The 18,334-nt window shown below is 51.8% G+C and overlaps 1 long non-coding RNA gene across 1 annotated transcript in view; it reads right to left on the bottom strand.

Annotated features, from left to right (window-relative positions):
• The window catches only part of LOC118533692 (uncharacterized), a 34,503-nt gene extending 22,517 nt beyond the window's left edge, over positions 1 to 11,986 (bottom strand). The window contains exons 1-4 of the long non-coding RNA XR_013445840.1: positions 11,819 to 11,986; positions 3,558 to 3,769; positions 2,806 to 2,931; positions 383 to 549 (exon numbers count right to left, since the gene is read on the bottom strand). This is a non-coding gene — a long non-coding RNA (uncharacterized LOC118533692). The remainder of the gene's footprint in view (positions 1 to 382; positions 550 to 2,805; positions 2,932 to 3,557; positions 3,770 to 11,818) is intronic.
• Positions 11,987 to 18,334: the final 6,348 nt, after the last annotated feature.

The following is an 18,334-nucleotide window of genomic DNA, read 5'->3' as shown; positions in this document are numbered from 1 at the left end:
TCCACACTCCCCCCCTACGGTAAGGCCTGTCCCAGGGTAACCCCTGCGTAAGCGGCAGAGCCTTCGCCAGGGCCTCTTGTACATCTGAGGCTGTAAAAAGGTTGTTGATGGTGGTGGACCCAGACCCCACAGCTGCAGCGGTGCAGAAAAGGGCCTAAAATAGCTAAATAGCTGACCCTAGGGTCTAGACCCCATCTGCAGGGAGTAAGCAGCCTGAGCCCATCTTGCAGACACCTTCTGGGTATTCAAGTTCATTATTCATGTAGTGAACTACATCTGATAGGCACCTATCTGTGCTAAGCACTGGGATGGCAACTATCAACAAATCAGAGAAGACATTCAACATTTAGACATAACCCGAGAGAGAGGCGCCCAGGCACACAGCCTACCTCAGACAACATTTCTGCACTGGATTAGAATTGGATCCAAACTTTGCCTCCACCAGAGAGGGGCCTGGAGCAGCTCTCCCGAGCCCCAAAGGAGCTTCCATCCCTCCCACCAGATTTGTGGCATGGTGGCTGAGGCTTCTTCCATCCTCCCTTCTGGTAACTGCAACAAACAAAAAAGCCGGCAGTCCAGAGGAAGCTTCTTTCTGATGATCAAGGTTGCTGATGTTCATGAACAACACCCCAGTGGTCAAAGGACAAGGAGCCCGGGAGCCGCAGGGTGTCCAAACTCAGCTCTGGGCAGAGGCACTGGCCAAATGACCATTGGGGTCTGACCCTCAGCCTGCAAATTGACCATCATCAGGGGCAGGAGTGTCCCTCTCCAAGCCACCAGGAAAGAGGGACGTTGTTAGTTCCAAGGGTCCAGGCTCCAGGTTCCCCCACCCGCACCCAGTGATGCTCCCCGCCCCCCCAACCCCAGTGTGACCTCCTGTAGTAAAATAGGGAACAAAGAGTGCCGAAGCGTCCCCAAACCTCAAGACCTTTAGAAGACCCTCTCTGGAGATGTGGTCTCCTGTCCTTTCTGTTATGAAAACCCCAGAGCACTTCCCTACCAGCCTCAGCCTTTCACTAGGGTCCAGAGGGAAGAATGGGGTGAGCTACAGGGGTGGGGGGTTGTGCCCAGAAAGGGCTGGTCTTGCAGGCTGTGTCTAGGGATAAGAGGCTCTGGGCTTCCAGACCCAGCCAGAACACCTGTGGGGACAGCCTTGCTAGCCAGACCTCTGGACCCACTACCAGTACCCTGAAGGGCCCTGCCTCCCAGAGGGATGCCAGTTAGAACACTCACTTCTCAGTAGAGTGAGAAGCCTAGGGTGAATTCTCCTTGAACATTGTCTCCCAAGGGTGATCTGACTCTAAGCAAGTGAAAGCAGAGCAGCCAACACCCTGAAGATGGTAATTCTCAAAATAAGGTCCCTGACCCAGCAGCCTCCCCTGGAAACTAGTTCGAAATGCATATTCTCAGGCCCAGCCCAGAGCTCCTAAACCAGAAACACCAGGGGTCTGGCCCAGCAAGTGGAATCTTAGAAAGCTTTCCAGGTGATTCTCGTGTACAATAAATTATAAGCATCCCTGTTCTGGGGTGAAGAAGGCATATTATTTCACCTTTTACTTGAATGCCTCCTCTGACAGATATCTCATCACTATTCGTGAGTTGAGCTAGGCTTAGAGGCACATACAAGGATGTTTGCTACAGTATTGCTTGTGATAGTAATAATCTGGAAACAGTGTGAATGAATATTCATCAGTGACAAAATAATTAACCTACAGGAATACACACTTGGGAATACTAAACTGTGGTTATGAAAGAATGAGGTGGGTTTACATACATTGATGTGCAATGATACAAATATAGAGATCTTCAAGATGTACTGTTAAGTGGGAAAGGAAGTTGCTAAATAATACACAGAACTCAGATTTATGTGTTTGTTTGTTTTTTTTAAAGTACACCTATCTATCCTTGTATCTGTACACATACAAATGAAAATGCATTGAACAGACCGGAAGAAGAACCACCCAAAATATACCCCTCAGGTAGGGTCCTGGGATAGGAGAGCTTTAGCTTTAACCATGTTTTTCCCCCAATGTCTGCATTATTTACATCATTAGAAGTCAATTTTAAAGAATGAATAAAAACTTTGAGAGGTGACTGGCTGGCTCAGTCAGTAGAACATGTGACTCTTGATCTCAGGGCCCTGAGTTCAAGCCCCATGATGAGCAGGGAGCTTACTTAAAAAAAAAAAAAAAAATTTTTTTTTAAACTTGAAATTAAATCTAATTTGAAAAAGGATGTCAAGCCAAGCAGCAAGCATGCTGGGGTGGGGGTGTCCTGCAACTTGGTGTCACGCACAGAGCCTGGGTGGGAGTCAGGTGCCAGAGTTCTGGCCCCAGCTCATGAATGCCAATTCATCCCGAGAAGAGAGAAGTGCTGAGTAGTAGGAGTGGAAGGCAGGAGGTTTTGTTGCCTGAGGGGCTGCTGGTCAGGCTAAGTCAATCTCACCTATAAAGCGTTTGTAGCAGCCTTACCCCTTCCTCTCTTGGTTCTCTCAAACCTGTCCCAATCACTCAGCAGGGGGAGGACCGTTGGTTCCCCTTTCTGAAGAGCATTTGGAGTTTAAAAAAGAAACTAAGGGGCACCTGGGTGGCTCAGTTGGTTGGGCGACTGCCTTCGGCTCAGGTCATGATCCTGGAGTCCCTGGATCGAGTCCCGCATCGGGCTCCCTGCTTGGCGGGGAGCCTGCTTCTCCTTCTAACCCTCCCCCCTCTCATGTACTCTCTCTCTCTCTCATTCTCGCTCTCTCAAATAAATAAATCTTAAAAAAAATTTTTTTTAAAGAAACTAGGGAAGAAGGATGCTTACCCCACCCTCCAAGGAATCATGTGCTGATGGAGGGAGCTCCAAGCAGGTAAGCGGAGATCTGGTATTTGGTAATCCTCACGTAAGCTGTGAAAACATCCACCAGGAAGGCTTGTTTTCCATGCAAACCTAGATAGAGCAAACAGAACAGTCATGGGTGTCATGGTGACTGTCCCCAGAGTCTGGACCCAGGTCCTTGCCCTCTTCTCCTGACCATCTGTAACCTTGCTCAGTGGTGCAACTCCTCCATCCTTCTGTCCTTTCAACAGACCTCAGGACCTTTCACATATTGCGCACTTGGCCTGCATGCTCTCTCCCCAGACCCCCATTCACCAAGGTAGTCCTATGCCGGCTTCAGATCTCTGTTGAACTGTTACTTCTTGGGAAGTCCTTCCTGAGTCCCCCAGACCAGGTCATTTCCTGCTGAGGAGCAGCCCTCATTTTAGTCTCTCTCTCTCTTTTTTTTTTTTTTTTTTTTGTGAGCTCTATGCCCCAGTGTGGGGCTCGAACTCATGACCCTGAGAACAAGAGTCACATGCTCTACCTATTGAGCCAGCCAGGCGCCCCAGCTCTCATTTTAGTCTTGGATATCTCCTTTGTATGTTGCACATGTTGCAATGATATGTTTATGTGTGTCTAATGTTTGTGCTATGTCCATCTCCCCATCTCCCCTACTGGACCCTGAGCCTTGGGCAGGTAAGGCTGAGTCAGATTTACTCACTGCTCTCTCCCCAGCACCCCACACAGACTGATACCTGGTGGATTCAGCTCCATGGAAGATCCATGGTGTATGGGAGAGACTCCACGCCCAGAGAATTCTTGCCCTGTGGCAGCCTTCAAAGGACTCATGACATGCCCTTCCTTCCATCATGGCCACGCACATCTAGGTGTGAGGCAGAGGACCGGATCAAATAGCCTCTAAGGGTGTCATATCATCCAAGGATGCAAGGCCATTACGTACAGAAGGCTGAAGAGGTGAGAGGCAGGAAAGACAATAAGAGAATCAGGTTGTCTTAAAGAAATGGCAGTTTGCCCACTCAGAGCCCAATTGGGGCTTATATGGGTACCCAACAGTTCTGGGGGAAGGTCTGACTTAATGGCCAGATAATAATTATTACTAATTAGCACTACCCTTGTAAGTAAGCACTTAAAATGTTTCTTTTTTTTTTTAAGACTTATCTATTTATTTGTCAGAGAGTACATATGAAAGCATGAGCAGAGGAAGGGGCAGAGGGAAAGGGAGAGAGAGAATCTCCAGCAGACTCCCTGCTGAGCACAGAGCCCAACATGGAGCTCAATCCCAAGACCCCGAGATCATGACCTGAGCCAAAATCAAGAGTTGGATGCTTAACCGACTGAGCCACGCAGGTACACTAAAGGGTTTCTTCTTTTAAGAGATCGAACATTCACCCTTAAACCTCCTTACTTTCCCATTTGCCTGACAAAGCCTTCCTTCCCTGGCATAGGAGGAAAACCTCAGCCTGGTCCGAAAAATCAAAAACTCTAAGTCCTTTCAATAAACTCTTACTGAGCATCTACCATGTGCCAGATGCAGCCTCTGTGCTCACAGAGCTTATTCCTCATGAGAGAGGGATCTATGACTCAGCCCCCTGTCCCGTCCTCCCCACACTGTGACTGTACATCCCCATCATGCTGGAGGGCCCATGGACCTTCCTCATCATTGTTATCATCATCATCATCATCATCAAGACTAACACAAAGCACTAACAAATAGCACTTACTAACACTAACTAGCACTAACAAAACGTACTTACTGTGCATCCAACTCTGGTTAAGAACTTTACACATATTCACTCATTTAATGCTCACAAAACCCTATGAGGGAGGTACTCCCCATTCTACAGATGAGAAAACTGAGGTACAGAGAAGAGCAAGACCTCCCTTTTGCCTTCCCAACACCCATCCAACCCGGCGTAGGGGTTGGGGTGGGGGGGCACTGTTTCTCCAGGCTGCTCCAGAAATACTTTCTTAGGAGTTTGGCAAAAATGGAATGTGGATTGTCTGAGTGTTCCAGTCTTGGCCACAGGTCAGATGTCCAGCTAAAGCTGGAGAAGGACATAAAAGGCATTCCGTGTCTACAGAAATACCCCTGGAAAGAGACCCTTCCCCTTTGGCTCTGGTCCCTAAGTATCGGTGCCACAGGATGTGTTCCTTACAAAGCAAGCTGCATCAGGGAGCCTGGGGAGCAGGGGGGAGGTGGGGAGTTGCTGTCCCATGCCAGCTAGTTCCAGACCTTCGATCCCCTGAGGATGTGAAGGGCCCAGAGAAGGCTGTCCGACACACAGCTGCCAAGGCCCTGGTCTGGGCTCCCCCCTCCTTGATGAAACAGGGCTGGGCTGGCCTCCAGACACAGAACCCAGTCGGAGCCCTGGCCTCAGAGGCTGGAGAGCGACATGGGTGGCTCATGCAAAACCGAGCTGTACACACAAGCACAGGAGGGAAATCAACTGGCTATCCCTCGGGAAAGATGACAAGGAGTAGGGAAGTGGAGCAGGGCACTTGGCTGAGGGCTGAGAGCTTTTGCAGTGGAATGTCCCAGGCAGGCAGGGGCCTACTCAGAGCATCACGCAAAGCCCAGGGGGCCAGGGAGCCTGAGGACACGTGAAGTGGCAGCGTATCCTCAGCACATAGAGATCGTTCTGGGAGCAGAGATGAGCTCGGAGAGATGGGAGGCCACCCTGGGCCCTACAGGCCACAGTAGGGACTTTAGATTTACCACACAGGGTGTGCAAGGATAGTCAGCAAAGAAGGTCCATTTGTGATGTGGCATCTAGGAAGGACGGCTCTGGCCACTGTGTGGTCTGTGGCTGGAATGGGGCCAGGTAAGACAGAGAAGAGCGTGACAGCATCCCACGAAGGGGGCCAGCGGTCTGCATTGAAACCGTCACGGAAAGGGTGGGGAGGAGGTGACGGACTTGGGAAACACCAAGGAAGAAGGGCAGACGGACTTGGGGTCCACCCAGGGCAGGGAATGGGTAAGTAGGAAGCCAGAGACGTGCCTCCAGCATGTCGGGCCCAGGTGAGCAGGTTGAGGTCGTATCTGCTGAGCCGGGAACCTGGGAGGAGCTGCTTTGGCTTGGGAACCTATTCCACCTCAATCTAGATCAGCTGAACAAACATATGCCAAAGGCCCACCGTGTGCCTGGCCAGATGTTCCCTTTGTTGACAAAGCCACAGATGAGCTATGTCATTTTTATCCCAGGCTTTCCCAGGTGAGGAGGCTCTGGTCAAGGCATCCGCTGCTGGGGCCTTCTGGGCCCCTGATACCCAAGACTTTCACCCCAAGAAACCCACTCCACAAGAGAGCCCAGAGGCCAGAATAGAAAGAGAGAAATAAAGGCTGTTGTTGACACGAGAGGAAAAACCAGGCTTCCTGTTTGAACTCGGGCAGGTACTGGAAGTTGTGAGTAATGTCGAATCTTGGCCTGCTCTGAAGGCGGTCTGCGGTGGGGGCTTCTCACACTCGCTGTGAAGAGTGGCTTTGAATCACCCACTTGCAGGAGACCTGGGGCCCGCCGCAGGCTTGTATAAGGAGTGTGGCATCCAAGCGGGCGGGCCACAAGGGAGGCAACTACCTCCGGCAGTCTCGTGTCCTCCGGAAGGACCCGGCGTCAAATGCTAAGGGCTTCTCACATGGGGGTCCCCAGTGCCCTTGGCTCCCGTGGGCCAGACCATTCCCAGGCCCTTGGAGGCTAGGATTGTCCCCCTTTGCCCCACTCGAGGTCGGACCAGTACAAGAGGCCACGGGGGCTCGGGGACCACTCCAGACCGGGAACACCGGCCTGCACAACACCGGCTCCCTGCGGGACCTGGAGCGGGGTCCTTGGCCTCTCCCATCCCCGGGCCCCTGTCTGGAAAGGGACCTCATATGGGAGTAAAAACCGCAAGCCATCTACAGAAGTAAAGGACCAGACACTGGGCGAATGCCTTACCTCATCGGAACCTCACGACAACATTCCTGCATCACAGACGAGGAAAATCTTTCTATTCTAAAACGTGCGTATTTTTTAATGTTACTGAGGTATAACTGAAGTACACTAAACTATACATATTTAAAGTATACAATTAAATTCTGACATGTTTACACTCATGCAATCATTACCACAATCAACATAATGAACGTTCCCATCTCCCTCAAGTTTCCCACACCTCTTTGTAATACACTCCTCCCTCCTTCCACCTCTATCCCAGGCCACCCGACCTGCTTGCTGACAATATAGATTCCTTTACATTTCCTACAGTTGTTTTTTTTTTTAATTTTTAGAGATTTTACTTACTTACTTGAGAGAGACACAGAGAGAGAGAGAGAGCACAAGCCGGGTGGGGGGGGCGGGTGGGCAGAGAGAGAGAGAGAAGCAGACTCCCCGCTAAGTGGGAAGCCTGATGCGGTACTCAATCCCAGGACCCTGAGATCATGACCTGAGCCAAAGTCAGACGCTTAACTGACTGAGCCACCCAGGCACCACTCCTACAGTTTTATATAAATCTAGTCATATAGTATGTACTCTCTTTGGGTTTTCTCATTCAACAGAATTGTGAAATTTACCCACGTTGTTGCCTATATCAATAGTTCACTCCTCTTTTTATTGCTGAGTAGCATTCCATGATATGGATGTACCACAATGTATTTATCCAGTTACTTACTGGTAGACATTTGGGTTGTTTCCAGTTTCTAGCTATTACAAAATAAATTGCTCTAAGCATTTGAGTATAAGTTATTATGTGCATATGTTTTCATTTCTCTTCAAAAAGTGGTTTTACAGTCCCATCAACAGTACAGTAGATTCACATCCTCAACAATACCCAGTATGGTCAGTTTTGGGGTGTGCTTTTTTTCAGTTCTGATGGATATGGTAGTGGTATCTCACTGTGGTTATAATTTGCATTTCCCTGGTGACTAATGATGCTGAGTATCTGTTCATGTGCTTATCAGCCATTTATATATTTTCTTTTGTGAAGTGCCTTTACAAATCTTAACATCTCGGAAACTGAGACGCATCTTACGGTTGGTGGCTTACTATAGTTTAACTAGCAGGGAGCATTTTTTCTTTCTTGGTGGGACATAAAATATGATACACCTTATGATGGATGGAGTCTTAGATTTATGAAATACATGAAGGCACTTGCCCTGGGTCACACAGTGGATGGGAAACAGAGTGTCTAACCCTGACCCCGTGCTTTTAAACAGCACATTATTCTCTCCAGTTAGAAGAGTCGGGACCAAGTGTTGGTCAGTGTGAGAAAAACAAAATGGGGCATCCACTGCACTACTATGCTCTAAGTGCTAGGCCCCAGAGCCCTGGAACATTCAGTGGCCTGGTCCTATGGGACCCACTGGAAAGAGAAGCAGCCCCCAGGGGTATAGGCCCCAGCCGGTGTTGGCATCTTGCTGCACAGCAATTCTTCACTATCTGAGCCTTCAACTGGCAAGGAGTTACCAAGACCACGTGCCAGGCAGGCGTGTAGAGTGGATAGTGCTGAACAGGATGGAGCCTCTGACCTGTAGGACTCTGGGCCCAGAGAGGGAGTCAAGAGAGACCCATGGAATACGCACTCTGCAGAGGCTGGAAGTGCTCAGAAGAAGGAGGGGTGGTCCCCAAGTGGTTTGTGAACAGGATAAAGTCACAGCTGTATGGTACCTAAGGGTCCTGAGTGGGTCTTTTATGTCATAAGTTTCAATTCCTGATTCCAGCCCTTATCAGCTCTGTGACCTCAGGCATGCATGTGGCTTAACCTTCTGAACCTCAGTTTCCCCCCTTGCAAAATGAGGGATAAACAATGTGACAGTGGATACTTCTATTCCTTTTACAAACGAATAAACAGGATTAAATAAGAAAATGTAGGTAGAGTACTTGGCTCAAAGGAGGGCTCTTTGGTGTGGGCTTTAAGGATAGCTAGGAATTCACCTGGGAAGAGGAATGAGGGAATGCCTAGAAGGGAAACCTGTGTGATCCAAGGAAGAGCGCATGGACACACTGGACAGGGACTGAGGTGGGAAGAGTCTCCAGGAGCAGTGATTTCTCTGCCTCTGCCTTGGAAAGACCTTCACAGCCGCCTCAGAGAGCATCTCCTGAAATGCAGCCAGGTACTGTGCATGTGGCCGAGGGCCCCACAGTAAAGCCACACATTGCAAGGAGGCTCAGAAGGCCAGGCACTCTAAGCCGAATCCAGAAGCCCTGGCCCGCATCTCAGTCCCTCCAGGGATCTTCCCAAAGTGCTGCCCCAGAGACGGTCCAGAAACCCCCACACGTCTGCTCAGGTCCTGGCCAGCCACCAGCTTGCCAGACTTCCTATGGCTAGCCACTTAATCTTTCTGCACCTCAATTTCCCCATCTCTCAAATGGTGATATGAAAATATGGCATGCCCGCCTGCCCACCACACAGAGCTGTGGCTGAGATCAAATGAGCTGCTGAAAGATATGCGAAAGCGCCTTGAAGCCAATAAGATGCTCTGCTTATGCAAATCCAGGGCAGTTCGCAGAATCACATCACCAACTGCCATGCCAGGCAAGGACACTGGACAGCTTTTCCTGGGACACCTGTGCTCTCCTGACCAAGAAAGCAAGACCCAGAGAGGGAAAGTAACTCACCTAAAGTCACACAGCTGGTAAGCCAGATTCAAGCCTCAGTTTGATTCAAGCCAGGTTGAATCCCTCTGCCTCACGGGCCAAGGGTCTCTGTGGTCTCTGGGGGGTCCCTGGGCACAAGGCAAAACTAAAAATGAAGTTGGGAGCCAAGATGGTCTCTCCTAACAGACTTGGGGAGCCACTGATTCCATGCAAAGTTTAGAGGTCTTTGAAAACGCCCGGTCTCTGCAGATACAATTATGGGACCTCCCCTGAAAATCCCTTCCCTTGGCCTTGGGGTATTTTCTGCAGTCGTTGCCCTGGTTACACTTACTTCATCTGTAAAATGGGCATACATAGTACTACACTTATTGGGGTCTGTGCTGTCCATCATACTGATATCAACCGTCTCCATAGGATAGGAGAGGAGATAAGGGACATGAAGTTGCTTTGAAAAACCAACCAACATTTACACAACACACCGGTCTGTTTTTATTGTGACATAATGACTCCCCAGTGTGGGCAGCCCTTAGTAGATTCCAAATATTGATGAACTAACAGAAGAGGTCAAATCAAATGGCAGGAGATGCCGTGGCTGATGAATCCAGAACCCCAGGACCTCCGCAAGAGAGTGCAGACGTTCCCAAACCCTCTGGGCCACTTAACATCAGCCTCACAGAATCTTTGCAATTTAAGAAAATTGATGGGCACGAATGCACAGATTCTTGGCAACTTTTGTGGAGGGGAAACAGCTCTTTCTAGGACTTGCCCCCCCGTTTCTCCTCTCATAAAATCCCCTTCTGATCAGCGCCTGATGCTTTTCTTCTTTCTTTTCTTTCTTTCTTTCTTTCTTTCTTTCTTTCTTTCTTTCTTTCTTTCTGTATCATTACAGTACAGGGAGCAGAGAGGAGAAATCATAGACTCAGCACATTCCTATCCCACTTCTCATAAGTTCAGGCACCTGATTTTCCCTTGTGACGCGCATCCTAATGGTGAGCATGAGGTACAGTGAGTGGTTTTGAAGCCAGCTCTTTATCATGGAGCGTTATCTGAGCCATCAAAGTACACTTTAAGAAAAAAAAAGCAGTTTCACCATCAAACTCGAAGGTTTGACTGTTAAAAGGAAGAGCCAGGACAAAGCGACCACAACTTTTATCGCACATTTATGAGGGCGGCGTGCGGTGGGAATACTATATATTTTGGGCCTGCTGCTGAGAATACCTCCATGGCCTTTGAACAAAACACAAACCATGCTATGGAAATTGCCGGTAATTGTCTTTACCTACAGTTTCAGAGGGCGCACACCCGGCCTTGCGGTTGTGGGCGCCGTTTCATGCTGGGGTTCGCGTCCCCGGCTCTGCTTGGCACAAAGAGAGTGGAACAGATCAGGGCCTCAGATCTGTGCGCACCTGTGGTCGCTGCAAGGCGGCGAGGCGGACTGCCGCACGATAAGGCAACAATGGAAAGTTTCTCACCTGAAAGCCTGAGGAAGAGCCGGGAGGCCTGGGCGCCTCAGGGAGAGTCATCTGCCCCCAGAAACAGGGACCAAGGAGGGGAGCCAGCCCCCAGAGCCCAGCCCCCTCGCTCCCAGGAACCACCCCCCCCACCCCACCCCCAACACACACTCTTCATTTTCTTGCATGGTTTCTTCAACATCAACACTGAGGGATTCCTTCTACCTTTGAAAGGTAATACCTGCCTTCATCTATCAATGGTTCTCCTTGAAGAAAATGCACAGAGCGAACAGAACTTTGAAGATCAGAGATTTGTTTTTCGACAAGCATGCACGCTCTATAGATAGCCCTTCGTTCACAGTAGAGGTACTCCAGGGCGTCGCTCGAGCGTGGATACCCGCAGGGCAGGCCTGCTGCCAGAGGCCACTCCATGGCTGTCCACAGAGGTCCTCTGGCCCGTTTACTCAGCCCACAGGCAGTTCCAGAGCGGGCCCGGGGGCCACACAGAAAGGGGCCCCACAACTCCTGAGCTTCCGGGCTCTCTGGGGGTCAGGGGGGCCCCCTGGCCTATGACCCCATCAGCGCCAAGGCAAGTCTGGGTGGGACACCTGGGAGGGGGCTGACCACGGGCACGGGGACCTTTGGGGGAAAGTGCATTGGAGAGAAGAGGTAGCCTGGGGAGGGCAGTGAGGTTCACGCTCGGTCATTTCATTTGCTTCTGCTTTTGCTTTCTTACCCTTTTGTATTGCAAGAAGTAACATAAATAATCAAAAAAGGACATAAAGCATGAGGAATTTGAGCGAACGCTCCTGGAGCAGCTCTGGGATCAAGAACTAGAAGGTGGCCTGCGCACCCCTTGCCCCGCCCCGCCCCGCCCCGCCCCGCCCCTTCCCCTCTCTCCTCACCGCAGCTCACCACTCTATCCCAACTTTCAGGGCAATCCCTTCCAACTTGCGTTTTGCCCCCTGAGCTTACCTCCTCTAACACCGTAGAAAGTGCTGCCTGGTTTTGAACTCCATGTGAATGGAATCAACAGTACCTATTCTTTCAGCTTCCTTCGTTCGACACCACGTGTTTCAGATCCATCCGCGCTGTTGTGTGTCGCTCCGGTTCATGTCTCGTCACGGCAGCCTGCCTCCTGGCCTCCTTGGCTGCACTGCTTCTCGATTTGCAACAAGCAGCACGTGGGGGAGCCCAGAGTCCTCACTCCCTCGAGCTAGCCCGCGGCGCCAGCCTCCCGCAGGCTGTGGGCGTCTGCCCAGGCTCGGTTGTCTCCAGCTGGCCTCGCTCGGTGGGGACAGGCGAGGACCAAGAGCAGTGGGCTCCCAGCTTCCTCCGCAGAGCTTCCCCTGGGGGCACCCTGGAGGCCGCGAGGACTCCCAACGGAGGTTCGCCCAGCGTCGGCACAGGCGCCTGGCAAGGACAGTGATCCACGGCTGCCCTGCCACCTCTGAAAACCAGCTGGGCACTGGAAACAAACAATAAACCCAAGCACGTCCCAAATGAGAAGCAGGTGGCTTCCTGGGACCAGATTTCTTAACATTCCATCCTCTTGGTTTACCCCTTCTCCAATGTGGTTCCCATTTGAAGGAGTCTGAGCCTTTGGAGCCCAGAACCCATATGAAAAATGATATAAATTATAGCTCACCATCCCAGCCTGGCTGTTTGGGAGTTTGGCATAAACATTAAGGAAGGGCCACCCTGATTATAAGGTAGAGACGCTGGGGAGGGTGGGGAGGGCCGGGCAGCCCCCCAACATGCATTTCTCCATTCCCCTCTTGGTGCGGGGCTTAGCCAGTTCACCTCGCCCAGGGTTCTTTGAAAATGAGGCTCCTTAGGAGTTAGCGAGGCAGGCTCTGAGGCGCTGGGAGCATGGACAGGTCACCTCCTGTCTCCTGCCCCGCCATGCCTCCCCTCACACCCCATGTTCAGGCCCAGCTAATTCCTTCCTCCCCGCCTTCGCCCACACAGTCCTCCCACCTACCCAAGTGTAACCCTTCCACACCCCGGGAGCTATTCTAATTCTCCACGGACTATTCCTGGACATTTGGTTCAGAGACCCGCTGATGTCCTGCTCCCAAACTCCTGGCACCCCTCCTCCTCCTCCTCTGAACCACCCCAATTAGCCCTGATTGCAGAATACATGCATTGTTCTCTAACAGTTTCATGTGTGCAAGTCTCAAATCCCCAGATGGGAGTGGGGGTGGGGGCGGACATTGGCCAAGCCTCTGCTCCCCTCTGCGCCCCAGTGTTCCCATCTCTGAAGGAAAGAGCCCCCCACGGCTCCCCACCCAGTGTGTGGCCTCAGGGCTCTGGTCTTCAGGAAAGCTATGTGATCGATGATGGACTATCCTCCCACCCTCAGCCTCCACCCTCGGGCCCTCTGCCAGGAAACCCACTCCCACCAAGCCTCAGCTCGAGGTGGGAGCCCTGGGCCTCCACCCCCAGCCCCACCCCCTGCCACTGAAAGGCAGCACTGGGGCAAACATCCTAAACCACCAAGTACTTCTAAAAATACGGTGTTTTTGTCAGAGAGCAACCTTCCACTTCCTTCAGACTTTGATCCCCATGCAACCCACAGAGGAGAAGACACACTTACAATAACAGTTTACAGCTTTCATCTCCCTTTGGGGGCTACCTCTCAAGGGCTTTGAACCCCCAACTGGATGGTGGTACCCCGTGGTCCTTCTGAGCATGCTCAGATCCATCTGCCCTTGGCTCGGGGATGAGAGACAAACACATCTGTCCCCTGGGTGGGTCTGTGCTCAGGGAGCAAACTCCAGGACAGAGAGGCTGCGGGGCACAAACTGGCCATGGAAACTTATGCAAGTTTATAAGGCCCTTTACTGTCTAAAATCTAGAGAGAACATTCATGATAGGATAGGTTGGAATAAATAAGGGCTCAAGTACAGAAATGGGCTAGAAAAATAGAATGGGGAGGTTGACGCTAGCACAGTGTTCGAACAGAAGTAGACACTCCATAAATATTTGTTAGACTTTCAGGGAATATTCCTGGGGAACGTTCTTCCCACAGTCTTGCAGGCAGGGGCTGGGAAGGACGCTGATAGGGGGTCATGGAGAAGTAAGGGTTTCCTGGCACGGGAACAGCATGGGCAACGGCTCAGCCACATACTGAACAGGCAAAGTGCAAATTCACACCATATTTGGCTGAAAGAGAGCTATGAAAACTCTTCCACGAACTCTATAGACACACGAGCGCTTGCTACTCCGAAGAAAGCACAGGTACCGGCGAAAGCACAGGATGAAATGAAAGAACCGTGATAAAAACGATCATCTATGAGCACCAACTGTATGCCAGGCACCATTCTGAGCCCTGAACACACAGGTCTCTGCAACAGACCTCAGCTGTCATTGATCACATTTATTTTTCCTTGAGGGGAACAGCCTCAGAGAGGAAATGTCCTTTGGCCCCAGGTCAGCGGCAGAGCAGGATTTGAAGCCAGGCAGCCCGGCTCCTGGTTGATAAAGCCCAGCAGACTCTGCCTGAGGCCTCAGTGCTTCTGGCTGATTCTGTGCTTGCTGACCAAGACCTGGCCTTCCTGCTCAGTCGGGTGCCCAGGGAACGACCCCAGCGCCCATTTACTCATGCCTCCTAGAGGCCAAACGCTCTCTGCTTGTGACTTCATTTAGTCGCCCACCAACCTTTGAAGTAAGTGCAGCATTTAATTATAAAATCAGGCAGGGAAGCCGAGGTGCAGAGAGGCTAACTCACACAGTTAGCAAGTGACAGAGTGGGGATTTGAACGCAGATCCATCTGACCCCAAATTCCGTGCCCCTAACTTCTCTGCAGCCTCTCTGGGTTTCACCTCCTGCCTGGGAATTCCAGACTGTGAGTAATTCAAACATGTCTGAAAAAGTCAAAATCACTATAATTTCCTAAAGACTTTAATGGAGGCAGAACATCTCACTTCCAAACAAAGAATTTATCAGCAAAACTACCAAGGGGGCCTCTGAGTCACTGTCTTGGGCTTCTCTCTGTTTTGGAGAGGGAGTTGTGTGTAGAAGCCTCCCGCACAGGGGCCAGGCTTAGAAAACCAAGGTTGGGGTTCTGGCTTTGTCTCTCACATGCTTTTCAAACCTGGGGTCATGCCTTAACCTTTCCGGATGTGTGTCCTCATCTAGAAGACATACAGGTCTTTCGGGGGTGATCTCCAGCACTGACTCTAGAGCTCATAAAGCGTGTCTGTTCCCGTCACCAATCCCCACCCCCGGTGGAAGGAACAGAGGTGCTCTACCAAAGCACAGACCTACAGTTCAGTCAATTCACTCTGGGCCTTAGGTTATCAGAGATGTCCATTCAAATCTTTCCTGGTTGCGGCCTCTGCGTCTTCTCAGGGCCCAGCAGAACTGGTGGAATTTCCCAGTTGCCTAGTTCACAGATTTGGCCCGGGCTTGCCAAAGCCACCTGCAGCCAAGGCCTCTTTCAAGCTCACGCGCAATCATCCTTCCAGGGAATAATGGTGATTTATGGATTCCCAACCCTGAGTCATAGATCTGCTAGCGATCTGAAGGCGTGTGTGAGTCATCAGAGTACAGGTGCACCTCACTCAATAGAGCTGGATATGGTCCTGCAAAGTTAGATGTGAGTGCCACCTGCTTCCAATGCCCTAGGGGAAGCCATTCCCCTCTGCGTGGGTAAGACCACTGCCTATTCTTAATCAGGCGGCGGCTTCCATGTATTGAGAGCACTGAGGTAGGGCGAGGAAGATGTACACCGGGACAAGACTGACCCATACGCATGTGTGTCTGTCCCCAGCACGGCCACGAGGGTCCCTTGTGAGCAGTACCCACAGAACCGTGCCGTGGTAGCTCTGCGTGTGAGCACGGTGCGTCCATGGGGAGACGGGCCAGGCCAAGGGGCTCTGGGCTGGGCCAGGCTGGCCTTATACAAGGCAGAGCTGAGAATCCCATACAAGCCCAAGCCCTACAGGCCTGTAATTGCCCAGAGGGCCTGACCAGGTCTCCCAGATGGGACTTCATTCCAGAATTCCCACCAATGCCCCTCATATCAGGCTCAGAGCCCTGGGGTGGGCAGGGGAGCATAGACCTCTGTGCAGGGCAGAGACCTGCGCCCACAGAGTTCTAGGTAGAGTCGGAGCAAGGGCACTCTTCCCTCTGCCCAGTCTTCCCCTGAGGGAGAGGTGGCTGCCAGGCCACAACCCTCCAGAGATGGATCGAAAGTGGCCACAGCAGCCCCTCTCTTCTGCCGGCCATTCCCTATTCTGGGAAACACTGGGAAACCTTTCAACGTTCCCCCAGCTGGAATCCCTTGCCTCATCTGAGAGTAACTGTTACTTTTCTCCAAGCCCACTGAGGTGCCCCATAGACCGGGGCTGTGTGATCCCAGACCACGGGGGCCAGCTGGGCTTGTGGGTGGGGCTGCAGCTGCCAAGCTGCTTGGTTTGACCTGAGCCAAAGGCAGACGCCCAACGACTGAGCCACCCAGGCACCCCCGAGCTACTTGGTTTAAAAACGAAGTGCCCGGGGCTGGGCACCGCCTCATCCCAGCAAGCATGAAGCATTTCCAGTAGGAGCTCTTGGAGTCTCCCTGCAGAGATGCAAGGGTGCAAGTCCCAGCCTGCTCTGGGCCTCGACCTCCAAACTGCCTACCTGGGCAAAGGGAGGGAGCACCTAACATATAGCTAGCCCACCTCTCCTCTTTTCTTAACAGGGTCCCACAGGCTCAGATCCTGGAAGAGTGATAGAGCTTCTCCTAGTCCAAGTGCCGCAGTCAAAGCAGTAGGACTGAAAGACATGAAAGGGAGGCCGCTGCCCCTGCGTTCCCCACAGAGAGGCCCCTGTCCCCACGCTCTAAGGCCAGTGGACACAGTGGGAGGGAGCGGCTCCAGGCCCCACTGCTGCCTTGTCCAGGGCCGAGCACGTAGTGATGGGGCCTCCCAAGGCCACTGCTGGGTTCCTGCGCAGGCCGGCAAGGGCTGTGGCAACCCAAGGCAATGCCTTCAGTTTTAACCAAGAGCTCTGGGGTTTCCTTTACCCAGGCTGCAGCAACCAGGAGGAGCCCCATTTGGGGGCATTAGTTCTTCCAGGAGTCTCGCCCCCTTGTCCAACATTTCAAAGGTGTTCACAGAACAGCGATAGATGTGCCACGTAAAAATGTACCGTAGTCCAAAAAAACACAAAAAAACTGTACTGTAGTCAAATACAATTGGAAAATTTGAGCTTAAATAAAACCAAATGGGTTTCTTCTGAGCAGAACATCTCAGAGCTTTTATTTAACATGCGAATATGCATCTCAAAAATCTAAGGACGGAGTAAGCTGTTTCCGTGGACTGCTTCTGACCTTTTTCTCATGGACTTTATCACAGGACTGGGGTTTATTGAAATCATTGGGGGACGTGCTTCTATACCCGATGTTGCCATCCCCTCCCCGCTCTCCCAGGGCCCACTTACCACACGCAGCTGTTCACACTGAAATTGATTAAAATTAAACGTAATTGAAAATGCACCTCCTCAGTCACGCCAGCCCCATTTTAAGTGCTCAGAAGGCACACGTGGCTGGTAAGAGAACACCAGAGAACATTTCCATCACTGCAGAAAGTTCTTTCTGACAGTGCGGATGAGAGTCGCAGAGAGCCCAAGAGACAAGCCCAGAGCTACACGGGAATTCTAAGAAAGACGCAGAGTAACTCCGGCCTTCTGGCCCGGCCAGGGAGTCTGACCACCAGCCTTCCTGAGCCATACACAGCCACAGGGCACCAGCTATGGAGTCAGACTCTCCGCAGGTGGAACAGAGGCTTTTCCCCAGGACTTCAGCCAGGAGCATGCTTCCTGTCTCCAGGGCCTGACTCCCACACTCTGGTTCCTTCCCAGGCCCTCCCAGGCCTCAGTGGCTGACTGGGGAAGGAGCCACTGTACTCCCTGTCCCCCTCCATGCCCGTGCTCCCCAGAAGAGTACCAGTACCAAGCTGCCCTCACTCTCCAGCCAGGTGACAAGGCGCCTAAAATGTTGCCTCTGCCTGGAGCCCTGAGCCCAGGCCTCAGGTCTATGGCTCAACTGAGCAACCCTAGCTTCAGGATTTGAGGCAGGTTCTGGAAGCTGCTTCTGCCAGGGTTCTCAGCATTATGAAATCCCTAGTCTGGGGGCTGAGCAAGAAGGCGGGGAGGTAGGGTGGTGGTGGTTTTGGGCCGTTTGTCTCTCCTTCATCCCAGCAACCAAGGATCCTCTGTTTCCATGCCCCTGCCTTCCTCCGAGCAGATGCCACAGGCCTCCCTCCGTGCTGGCTATTTGGGAAACACAGAAAAGGGGTCTGGCTTCCGTATGGAATCCCAGACTCCTTGCTGCCCAGGCCAGTCCTGCTCTGAGACTGGCAGGCCAGGTGGCTGGTGAGCTGGTTTGGGGGTGGCCTCTAGCAAGGCTGTGCCAAAGACCCCGTCCGCTACTTCCTCCGCACAGCTGGGAATGGGCCCAGGCACCACTGGGCTTCTGCTGAGGAATACTCTGGACCCAA

Source organism: Halichoerus grypus, chromosome 2, assembly GCF_964656455.1.
Source record: "Halichoerus grypus chromosome 2, mHalGry1.hap1.1, whole genome shotgun sequence".
In the NCBI taxonomy this organism is placed as follows: Eukaryota; Metazoa; Chordata; class Mammalia; order Carnivora; family Phocidae; genus Halichoerus; species Halichoerus grypus.
This window is presented reverse-complemented; position numbering and strand designations above follow the sequence as displayed.